This window comes from Aquarana catesbeiana, linkage group LG03 (genome assembly GCF_042186555.1).
Source record: "Aquarana catesbeiana isolate 2022-GZ linkage group LG03, ASM4218655v1, whole genome shotgun sequence".
Lineage (NCBI taxonomy): Eukaryota > Metazoa > Chordata > Amphibia > Anura > Ranidae > Aquarana > Aquarana catesbeiana.
In genome coordinates, this window is record NC_133326.1 from 513,083,554 (window position 1) to 513,096,593 (window position 13,040).

General features: G+C 40.1%; 1 protein-coding gene across 2 annotated transcripts in view; it reads right to left on the reverse strand.

The window, feature by feature from the left end:
- The window catches only part of FAXDC2 (fatty acid hydroxylase domain containing 2), a 62,310-nt gene that overhangs the window by 25,853 nt on the left and 23,417 nt on the right, over positions 1 to 13,040 (reverse strand). The gene's annotated exons all lie outside the window — the stretch shown is intronic.

Here is a 13,040-nt window from a genome sequence, read left to right on the forward strand (position 1 = left end):
AAATCATGGAGAAGGACTTGTCATACGATTTTGCAGTACAAAATCGTGGGACAAGTCGTATAAGTGTGAAAGGGGACTGACTAAATCAACCCCGATGGTTGATGTCCAGGTAGCAACTCTGCCTTTCAAATTAGCAACATTTTCTGAACACACACATAGTAAATACATCACATCCTTTTCTCTAGAGCAGGGGTTTCCAAACTTTCTAAACAAGGGGCCAGTTTACTGTTCTTCAGACTTTAGGGAGGCCAGACTGTGACCATTGGGAGTAGAAAAGGTCCCGACGTCAGCAGGAAAATACAATGTCCCTTCTTTGGTGTCAGTGGGAGGGATTGTGCCCCATTGTTGGTTTCATTGGGAAGATTCGTGCCTCATCATTGGTGCTATTGGGCCCAATTGTTGGTGTCATTAGGAGGAATTGTTCCCCATCATTGGTGTCATTGGGAGGAATTGTGCCCGTTCACTGGTGTTAGTGGGGAGGGAATTATCCCCTATTGTTGGTATCCGTGGATAAAATAGTGCCCCAAAGGCAGGATAAAAGCAAGCAAAGAGCCGCAACTGGCCCCCCGGGATGCAGTTTGCAGACCACTGCTCTTGAGAAAAGAGATGCTTGAGAAAGTTACAATATTTGTGTCTTTCTAAATTTGCTGAACCCCTAACTGCTCCTTTTTTTCACCCATTAACACTGGCCATTTCAACCTGCACTAGTTTTTGAGGATAGTCCTGTAAATACCTTCTGTTTCAAGGTAATTTGAATTTTACATACTTTAGTGTGGGGTTTGGGTTTCTTTTGGACAAGCTTACCATCCCTGATCATGTTTATAATACTGTACCAACTACTTAAATAAACCTGCTCTCACTGTGCAAAAGCTATGCTTTTTATATAATGCACCGATAAGTGCTTAAAAGACGTCTAGAAGGTCTAAGAAAAAAATGTAGGAAGTACCTGTGTTATAAAACATTGTGTCCAGGAAGCACAATATACAACAAGGTAACAAAGAAATTATATGCATATCTTCGATCACTATCAGAGCTCATTTATCATTCAGAGCTCATCTATGTGTGTACATAGAGGTGTGTTTTTTGGAGACAAATGTATTAATACACTTTAATAAAATGTGATATTTAGAATTTGGAGTGGATAGGGTTAAAGTGACACTAAACTCTGTCTTACAAAAAAAAAAAAAAAAAATGCTATTCAAGTATGTATTCTTAATGCAAAAAGTACCTTTTATTGTTCTCAGCATCCAAATTCCCTTTTTTTTTTTTTGCTGCTGAGATCAGACTTCTGTGTACGGCTTTTCCATAGTCCCACTGTATGAAGAAACATAGTCACCCTCTCTTGCTTGCTCCCGTGATGGACTAGGGACTATGGGAACTGTAGTGTGCATAGAGCAGTGCAGATGACTGTAATTAATGTGAACTGTTTGTTATAAACAAACAGAAGTTGGGGGTAAAGGAGAGCTTTAGGAACTAACCCTGTAACTCTTGCACCACAGTGCTGCAATATCGTGCATTGCATGTGGTTGTGCGGCACAATCCCATAGACTTGCATAGGTTGCGTTTGGTGGCAGTAATGCCTGCTAAATGCAATATACAGTACTGAATATTTGCCGTGGTTGCAAAGCACAGCATCAGGACCGTGGCATGTGTACAAATCTGAGTGGTAGCATGCCCTCGTTCAGGTGAGCGGTTGGGAGGGAGATAAAGGGGATGCCTCAAATCTGACTTGTATCTTAGGGCAGACTTCTGGGAAAAATCAGTGAGCCAATCACACAATCAGGAAATGATGTTTCTGGGGGGGCGTTCTGTAGGCACAATGTGTACAGAACACCTCCAGGTAGCCATATTGCATTGCATTTTCAGAAAATTACAGAGCTGCAGATTGAAAAGGAAAGGTCATTTTTAATAGCAATATCACTTGTGTCGCAATTGTATAAGCTATGTTATTTTTTCTTTATTTGATATTTTTTCCCCCCACAAAAGTGGAGTTACCCTTTAACCTCCCTGGCGGTATTCCCGAGCCAGACTCGGGATCGCATCGCACTACCCAGGCAAAGTAACTTACCTTGCCCCTGGATCCTGCGATGTCTCCCTACTGTGTCTGCGAGCTGTCATCTCACTCAATTCACAGTGCCGAGTGCTGACCTCCGTTCCCTGCGAGCGCTGCAACGCACGGGGACGGAGTTTGTCGCCAAATTCAAAAAATTAAAAACACACAATACATACAGTATGCTGTAATCTTACAGATTACAGTACTGTATAAAATAATTATACATCCCCTTTGTCCCTAGTGGTTTGTCCAGTGTCCTGCATGCACTTTTATATTATAAATACTGTTCTTTCTGCCTGGAAATTAGAGATTGTCCATAGCAACCAAAAAGTGTCCCTTTACGTCAAAAGTGGTTTTAGACCAGCAAGAAAAACAGAGATAATAAATTAGAATCACTTGCAGAATTCAGCGATAGTGATTTGTGGGGAAATTCGTCATCAAACACTGAAAGTAATGACAGCGACAATTCTGCAACTGAGCAAATTTCAGTGTTTTTGATTTGATTACATTATTGAATAAATTTTATTATATTATTTTTTATAATTAGAGTTATTTATTATATTATAATTTATGATATGTGTTTCAAACTTTATCATACCCGGGATGTCTACTAGACTCTTGTTTGGACAGATTTAAGTGTGTTGTTCCTAAGAATTACAGGCCTACAATATAAAACGCCAAATTTCCATGCAAAATAATTGTACTGCTTTCAGCACCTAAAATCTGAAATAATCATACCGCCAGGGAGGTTAAGTAGTGGATGTGTACAGATAATTTTTGGAGAAAGTCTTGGTGAGATTTTGGCAGCAAATTTTGATTCAGTTTTAATCTGAGTCTTATGCCGCGTACACATGGTCGGACTTTGATCGGACTTGTCCGACGGACGCCGACGGACCAAATCTGGCGGACAATCCGATCGTGTGTGGGCTTCACCGGACTTTTCCAGTCGCAAATCTGACGGACTTTAGATTTGGAACATGCTTCAAATATTTACGTCGCAACTCCGCCGGACCCAGAAATCCGCTCATCTGTATGCTAGTCCGACGGACAAAAACCCAACGCTAGGGCAGCTGTTGGCTACTGGCTATCAACTTCCTTATTTTAGTCCGGTGTACGTCATCACGTACGAATCCGTCGGACTTTGGTGTGATCGTGTGTAGGCAAGTACGGTCGTTAGAAAGTCTGTTGAAAGTCCGCCAAAAGTCCGTCAGACTTTTGTAGCTGAAAAGTCTGACCGTGTGTACGCGGCATTAGGACTAAAATGCCATTATAGTTTTAGTCCCATTTTAGTCTTCTGCAAGTGTTTTCGTTTTAATCGTAGTCTTTTACTAAAATGCTATTTTAGTTTTAGTCCCATTTTAGCTGACTAAATTCTCCAGTACATTTTAGTCGAATAAAATAATTTTAGTCAACTAAAATCAAATGTATTTAGTTAAATTGTAATGCATTATTTAAGCATTTCTCTAGAATTTCCAAACTCATTATATACTCCTGGAGTAAAAAAATCTAATATGTTATTTATGGTATTAAGGTTTGAACAAACTCAGATACAGATTTAGCCACTGTGGACAGTCGGAGGAGGCCTGTAATGCTGCAGAGTTCCCTGGGCGGTGGTCCGAGGAGGCCTGTAATGCTGCAGAGTGCTCTGGGCGGTGGTCCGAGGAGGCCTGTAATGCTGCAGAGTGCTCTGGACGGTGGTCTGAGAAGGCCTGTAATGCTGCAGAGTGCTCTGGACGGTGGTCTGAGGAGGCCTGTAATGCTGCAGAGTGCTTTGGACAGTGGTCCGAGGATGCCTGCAATGCTACAGACTGCTGGATGGTGCTCTCAGGTATGAGGGATGGCCTGTAATGCTGCAGAGTGCTCTGGACGGTGGTCCGAGGAGGCCTGTAATGCTGCAGAGTGCTTTGGGTGGTGGTCCGAGGAGGCCTGTAATGCTGCAGAGTGCTCTGGACGGTGGACCGAGGAGGCCTGTAATGCTGCAGAGTGCTCTGGACGGTGGTCCGAGGAGGCCTGCAATGCTGCAGAGAGCTGGATGGTGGTCTTAGGTCTGAGGAGGCCTGTAATGCTGCAGAGTGCTGGATGGTGCTCTCAGGTATGAGGGATGGCCTGCAATGCACAGTGCTCTGAATGCCACTGCCAGTGGTCATAGGAGGCCTATAATAAATGCACACACAGTGCTCTGGACAGATGGCAGTCTGAGGGAAGGCCACAGGCCTGCTGTACTTGTAATGTACACCAGTACTACACACTCACAGTCGGCTCTCTGCTCTGGATGTGGGCGGTTGTCTCGTGAGTCGGGACTGGGACAGTTTCGTCCAGGCTCGGGAGGCCTGCCTGTAAGGCTGGATTCACACCTACGCAGTTTTAGTGCTTTTTGCATTTTGCAGATTTGCACTACAGTCCATTTAACATGGGTTCCTATGGAACACGTTCTGTAGTACAAATCTGCAAAATGCAAAAAGCACTAAAAATGCATAGGTGTGAATCCAGCCTAAAGCACAGTTCTGCTCTGCTCTCTGGCAGTTGTCACGGATGGTGCACACAGTCAATTCAACTCAATTGCTTGCTGGGAGTGGAAGCAGGTAGAGCTCCATTAAAACCGAAGTTAGTTAATGAGGGTAAACGTCCCCTGCCTCACATTTTCGTCATTATTGTTCGTCAGTGGACGAAAATGTGCTGCAATTTTCGTTTTGTTTTCGTCCAAGTAAAAAATGCAGCTGACGAAAACGTTTGTTGATGAAATTAACACTGGCCAAACACACCAAATGCATATATGCATTTTAATGTGCCACAGTTTACTTCTATAGACCAAGGCACTAAAAAAGAAAAAAAAAAAAAAAAAAGAAAGAAAAAAAAAGGTGAATAACGAATAAAAACCTTGAGCTATGGTCTATATGTGTGAATAAATGGATAAATTACAGCTGCTCCCCTCAAAGTGTAGACTTGCTAACTTGAGTAATTGTAAACCATGGTAGGGGGCGCTAATGATAACACAATTGTGAACATAAATTAACATGTGCTAAAAGAATAATGTGACCTCTTTAAGTAAAAAGAAGGTCAAAAGAAGCTTAGTTGGTGGGATCTTTGAACTTGCTTGAATGTCAATGGGGATGTATCAGGAGAATAACTAAAGAATTACTAAAATTTAGAATTACTAAAAAAAAAAAAAAAAAAAAAAAAAAAAAAAAAAAAAAAAAAAAATAAAAAAAATGGACGTCATAATTTTTCAAAATTCAATGCACTGCAGCAATGAGATCGGAACAGATTGGGGGGGGGGGGGGGGGATTTACTAAAACTGGAGCACTCAAAATTAGGTGCAGCTGTGCATGGTAGCCAATCAGCTTCTAACTTCAGCTGGTTTAGTTATGCTTTGACAATAAAACCTGGAAGCTGATTGGTTTATATGTAGAGCTGCACCAGATTATGCACTCTCCAGGTTTAGTAAATAACCCCCACTATCTTTATTATGGGGAACCACAACATGTGTTTTAGGCAGCTAGAATGTGTGCGTTAAGACGGAACAGTGTAAAGTGAGAGATAAACCCCACATTTTATTGGATCAGTGAGAAAGGTGATGACGTATGTATACCTTATGGTTTTAGAAAGGCAATATTGTATTCGACAACCTGGTATAACCTCGGTTGTATTATCCTTATACCTCTGAATCAGTGACAACAATACGCAAGGATAGCTAGAGCAGCACGTACTATGTTATCAGCTTGTGATTACAGTGCAATGATTATTAGTACATAACATAATCAATGTCCGTCACACTGACAGAGATATCCCTTCCAGTACAGCAGCACCGCTGAAACATAACAAGCAAAACTACTTCACTCTCAGTAGTAGACACCAATAAAGGGAAAGTATAGCATGTTTTCAGTGAAAACCCATTTATAATCATTATTGTAGAGTTTTTCTTAAAGGGACTCTACAAAAAATAAAGCGTGAATAGGCAACCAAGGAGAGGAGGGTTCTACCTGAACAACATGGAAGAGAGCAAAGATCACCAGGGTGCAGCACATCATTTTTAAAGGAGATAACATAGCAAGGCCCCAGTAAAGAAGGAAGGAAGGTAGGTATGAAAAGTTTAAGGGTCAGTAGTAAGTAGTGCAGACTTCAGGGGTCCATAGTAACGCAGAGTTCAGAGATCAGTAATATGTACACCAATAAAAATTATTCTGTTGGCTTGTAATTTTAACATAACATTTTTATAATTTTCAATAAAAAAATAAATATTAATTTACTTTGATACTTTAAGTACCTTACTTAAATTTATTAGTTCTTAAAACACACCTTTTACATTTATAAGCATAATGTATAATATTGAGTAACCTAGACAAAACTTTTAGGGCCCTTTCACACGGGGGCGACGTTGGCGGTAAAGCGTCGCTATTCTAAGCGGCGCTTTCCCGTCGGTATGCGGCCGCTAGTGGGGCGGTTTTACCCCCCGCTAGCAGCCGAGAAAGGGTTAAAAACCACCGCAAAGCGCCTCTGCAGAGGCGCTTTGCCGGCGGTATAGCCGCGCTGTCCCATTGATTTCAATGGGCAGGAGCGGTATACACACCGCTCCTTCACCGCTCCAAAGATGCTGCTAGCAGGACTTTTTTTCCCGTCCTGCTAGCGCACTGCTCCAGTGTGAAAGCCCTCGGGGCTTTCACATTGGAGACAAAGCAGCGGCACTTTCGGGTCGGTTTGCAGGCGCTATTATTAGCGCAATAGTGCCTGCAAACCGCCCCAGTGTGAAAGGGCCCTTAAGGTATGTGCATTTTCATATTCTAATTGAGTTACATTTACAGTTCTTAAAAAAATTATCTTTTCATTTGACTGAAATTGCGGGACGCATACGTTTGCCAAAACGTGCAACTGCACGAGTTTTGATGCTGTATATTTTAAAGAGTTTGACGTCTTTTGGAACTTCGAAAGTCTGCACAAGGCAGGTCCCATACGTTTGAGGCCCATCAGGACAAAAGAGCGCCACCAGTGACAAGAATTTTCCCAAGTTACTACAAAGCCATGCAATGCCATTGAAAGGTAAGAGTGAACATTGAACAAATCATTCACACGCTTAAATATTGCTTAAAATACCATCCAAAATGTTTATTTTATTTGCAGATTAATGCGTTTATAATAAATGGGCATTTGTCCATTGTGCCCGTGGTATACAGCTACTGAGACAACTCACTTGTGCACACGCAAGGTTTGCGCTTACTGCATGCGGCAGAACGCAACCAAGATGCAGGATGAGGGACCGCCAGCTGTTAAACAGCTTAAAAACAATTTTGTGCCACAAAAATTAAGGTTTCAGCCGGTTCAGTTTTAGAGATATTGGAAGTCAAATTCAGATTATGCAACATCAAGCCCCACCCACTTTGCACCCAATGTTATTAAAATTTAAAAACAAAAAGATAGCATTCGTTTGCACTGCATCTGTGCCGATTTGTGCTGCAAAAACAAACGTTTGGTTATAGAAATATTGTGTATTGTAGTTGATGAAACCTCTCCCACTTTGAACCACATTATTACATTTTAAAAACAATTATACAATTTGTGCTGATTTGTACGACGAAAACAAAATTTCTGTTTGTTTGGTTTTTGAGATATTGGACATTCAACGTTAGATTATGTAACCGAAAGCCCCGTCCACTTTGCACTATGTTATTACAGTTAAAGCGGGGTTCCACCCAAATTTTGAACGATATCTGTATGTATTCTCTTCCTTGCCTAGATGCTGACATGGCGTTTAAAAAAATTTAAATCGCCGTAATTACCTTTTATTTTTCTATTCTTCTTTGCACTTCCTGGTTCTCCTCCCGTGGGAGTAGGCGTGTTTCTAGCCTCTCCCAGACTCCTGGGAGCTAGTCTCAGGCTTCCCAGGATGCCACTGAGCATGTGCGGGAACGAGCGGTGAATGCTGGGAGCACGGCATTCACCACATCCAGGAAGGAAATGCTTGTGGGCTTCAAATGCCCACAATGAAGATGGAAACCGCCTGCAGTGAATAATATAAGTTATTCTTTCCAACAAAATCTGACACAGGCGGACATATTACACACAATATGTGAGTATGTAATGCTGAGAAGAAAAGTTTGTGAATGAACTCAAAAAAAAAAAAAAAAAAAAAAAAACACACGATAGATAGGTGGATCCCCGCTTTAAATAAAAAAAATATACCATATTTATGCTGCATTGGCAGGAAACACAAGCATATTGTTATAGTGTATTTTTTTCATATAGCACTCTCATTTTGTATCAGAAAGAATGATTATGGGACTCGTTAATGCTTTTAGCCTGAACTACCCTGAAAACCTAAAAATATACCTTTGAAGTTTTTCAGAAGATTTTTTTTTTTTTTTTTTTTTTTTTAGAGCTTGATGTAGGGAGTAGGCAATCTATTTTCAAAAGTTCACACTTTAACCACTTGCCGACCAGCTACCGTCATTATACTGCGGCAGGTCGGCTCTCCTGCGCAAACCGCCGTAAGTGTACGTTGCCCTCTGCACAGGAGATAGCGAGCCGTGGGAGCGTGCCCACCACATGCCGTGGGAGCGTACCCGTGGGTCCGGTGGACTCGATGTCCACCGACAACCCACGATCACGGTATACAGAGGCAGAACAGGGATCTGCCTATGTAAACAAAGCGATTTCCCCATTCTGCTAGATGACATGTCAAAGATATTCTGTTCCCAGTGATCGGGAACAGTGATCTCTGTCATGTCCCTGGCAGCCCATCCCCACCTACAGTTCGAACACACCTCGCAAAAATCGCAGATCAAATATAAGTAAAAGTTAAAAAAAAAAAATAAAAGTCACTAAATCTATCCCATAGTTTGCAGACGCGATAACTTTTGCGCAAACCAGTCAATATATGCCTATTGCAATTTCTTTTACCCAAAATTATAGAATATATATTGGCCTAAAACTGATGAATACTTTTTTTTTTTTTAATATATTTTTTTCGGATATGTATTATAGCAGTAAGAAAAAAAAAATATTTCTAAATTGTCTGTCTTTTTTTGTTTATATGCAAACAATAAAAACCGCTGGAGGTGATCAAATACCACTTAAAAGAAAGCTCTGTGGGAAAAAAAAAAAAAAAAAAAAGTACGTCAATTTTGTTTGGGTGCAGCATCGCACGTCCGCACAATTGTTCGTTTAAGTTAGGAACACATACATTAACTTATTTCAAGTACTTATACAGCACTGTTAATTTACGGAGCGCTTTACATATATAATTGTACATTAATCCCTGCCCTCAATTAGATTGAAAGCTCCTTAAACTTTTCTAGAAACTGGAAAAATGGAGTTGGCTTTACTTGAACCTATGGTCTATAAACTGGAAAATTGAGTTGGCTTTACTTAAAACTATAGTTCCAGACAAGTTAATGTATGTATTCCTAACTTAAAACACTATGGTCTATACACTGAAAAAAAAAAAAAAAAAGAAAAGTTGAACAGGAAAATTCTAATGAGTCAGACAAAAATAACAGCACTTAAAAAGCTGATGCAAATAGATGCCTCAATTTTTTTGTGTAGACACAATATTTTTTACAGTGTAGCGTAGAGTTCAGCAGCAAGTAACACAGACTTTAGAGGTCGGTAGTATATAGCACAGTTCGGGGACCAGGAGTATGTAATACAGAGTTCTGAGGTTAGTAAGATGTAACGCAGAGTGCAGGTGTCAGAAGTAATTAACTCAAAATGCAGGGGTATGTAACACAGATTTCAGAGGTCAGAGTTTAGAATGAGGAGTGAGTAACACAGGGCCTAGATGTCAGATGGTCTAGTATGCAACACAGAGTGCAGAGGTCGATAGTATTCAGTGCACAGTGCAGGGGTTAGGAGTAAGTTCATACACAGTGCAGAGATCAGTAAATAATGCAGGGGTCAGAGTTATGCAAGACAGAGTTCACAAGTCAGGACAAAATAAATAAATATCAGCAGCTATGACTACTGTAGCAGCTGATTTTAAAGCGTAACTCCACTTTTGCTGATAAAAAAAACTATCCCCTCTGGGTGATCTATGTACATTGCAGGGATTTTAACAAACGTTGTTGCAGATTCCTACCTTTTGTGATTCTGAAGAAAACACGGTTTGTTCCTCTGTGCCCATGTGCTAAGGGAGTCTAATGGGAGTGGTTTCATAATTATCAACCAGCTGCTGCAGCTGTAGGGCTTAAATGAGGAAAACTGCTGGGTCTGCATCCCTTTAGATGTGATTTCCTATTGGGAGTATCTCACTAAAAATGACATTTTTGTTGCAGGGGATGCCTGAAATCTGACAAAAAAATTATGTTTCTGGGAGGCGTTCTGTACACACTCTGTGTACAGAACACTTCCAGGTATCCATATTGCAATACATTTTACAGAAAATTATAGAGCTGCAGGACTGAAAAGGAAAGGTTATTTTTAATTACATTCAATTACAATATGACTTGTGTCGCAATTGTAAATGCTATATAAAAAAAAATTATTATATATATATATATATATATATATATATATATATATATATATATATATATATATATATATATATATATATATATATTTTCTTCCCCCCCCCCATAAAAGTGGTGTTACCCTTTAAATAAAAGGACACTTACCTGTCCAGGGATCCAGCTAGAGTTGTCACCTCATCCCTTTAAACATGAACACCTTTGAATTACACAGGTTCTGAGGCTAATTAAATGCAGATAAGGCACCAAGTTAGTTTAATTACCACCTTAATCAGCCACAGAACCTGTGTAATTAATATGTGTTCAGGTTTAAAGGGATGAGGTGGAAACCATAGATCCAGCATGGTTCTCACCCAGGCTGGTTTTTCTGGACCCCGGTGCTGGCATGCTTACTATGGGAAGCTGGTGTTATTCCTTGTAGACTCACAGCCACCTCCCCATTGTGCATGGGCAAGCCGGTGTGTGTGTGTGTGTGCGTGCGTGCGTGCGTGCGTGCGTGCGTGCGTGCGTGCGTGCGTGCGTGTGTGTGTGTGTTGGTATCAATGATGTTTATTAAGGTTTTTTTAAAGACAGGAAAGAGCTACAATTAACATTGCATGGTAACGACAGACAGATACTATGTCACTGATCCTCTCCCATACAAAAAACATTAACAATATAATCAAATGGTTGTAAAGAGGTTGTTACTGACACAATATTGCAATACAATGAAACCAAGAGATAAGGTAACTTTCAAATTGCAAATTATAGAATTAGTACAATATAATTCTGACGGTTATGCCATTTAGCAATTATGATAATTCCACAATTATGATCATCTCACATTCCAAATAGAAAAATCTGAAGTCCCCCTAAAACTAATTAGGGACCTTCTGCAGTATAGAGAATAGACAGAAAGAAGATATTCCCTTTTAAGGTGCAGTTCCGTTTACCATTAAGTGCGAGGGGCAGTAGTATGTGATGCATAATACAGAAGTCAGGTATCTGGGGAAGCAATCCCCTTCCAGTACAAACCCCAAAGCTAAAATCACCCACAGCAAACAGTCTTACCTTCTTCTCTTCCTGAAATGTATTCTCAGAGCTCAGATGCAAACCTGGGAAATTCCTCCAAGGTCTCCGCTTGGCTTTGTCATTAGGCATGTCAGAGCTTAGAAGGAACCTTGGACTTCCAACAGCTTTGCAATGCCTATTGCTGCTCTAATCTGGGTTCTCAGAGGTGGTGTCATTACTGCAGGTAGGTAAGGTATGGCTTTTGTTTGGAGAAAAGACATACTGGGGTTGATTTACTAAAGGCAAATAGAATGTGCACTTTGCAAAGTGCAGTAGCACTGTACAAGTGCAATTGCTCCAGGGCTTATTAATTTAGGTAAACCTTCACATTGCAAAGAGTACCCAATCACGTGCAAGGAAGATTAAAAAAAAAAAAAAAAAAAAAAAAAACACAGCATTTTTGTTTGTACATAATGGGAGGATGGAAGTCAGCAGAGCTTTTGCTTATTTACTAAGCTCTGGGGCAACTGCACTTTGTGAAGTGCACAGTCTATTTGCCTTTAGTAAATCAACCCCAAAGAGTCTCTTCTACAATAAAAACGTTCCTGCAAGCCATGTTTGGCAAGCTAGAGTTTAGATTCAGTTGAAAGAAAAGTGTTTTTTCTTTTATTTACTCTTGCTTGCTGTTCTTTCTGTTTAAATTATAAATGAGTGACGGAAAAAGAGGAACAGCAAACAAACCCAAAAAGCAGATTTGTTACAAAATGTCAAAAATATACACATCAGCACAACATTTTAGGGAAAACACAGACTGTACAGGGACAACTTCAGACATAACAATGAAAGGGGAAAACTATAAGAATAAGTGCACCTTTAACCTCCCTGGTGGTATGATTATTTCAGATTTTTGATGCTGAAAGCGGTACAATTATTTTGCATGAAAATTTGGCGTTTTATATTGTAGGCCTGTAATTCTTAGGAATAACTCACTTAAATTTGTCCAAACAAGAGTCTAGTAGACATCCCGGGTATGATAAAGTTTGAAACACGAAATCATAAATTATAATATAATAAATAACTATAATAATAATTAAAAAAAAAAATTTCAATAATGTAATCAAATCAAAAACACCGAAATGTGCTCAATTGCAGAATTGTCGCTGTCATTACTGTCAGTGTATGATGATGGATTTCCCCACAAATCACTATCACTCAATTCTGCAAGTGATTCTAATATATTATCGCTGTTTTCTAGCTGGTCTAAAACCACTTTTGATGTAAAGGGACGGTTTTGGTTGCTATGGACAATCTCCAGTTTCCAGGCAGAAAGAACAGTTTTTATAATATAAAACTGCATGCAGGGCACTGGACAAAGCACTGGGGACAAAAGGGATGTGAAATAAATTCATACCGTAATGTAATCTGTAAGATTACAGTGTACTGTTTATGTATTGTGTTTTTTACTTTTTTAATTTGGCGCGGTTCTCCATCCCCGTGCGTTGCAACGCTCGCAGGGAACGGAGCTCGGCACTGTGATA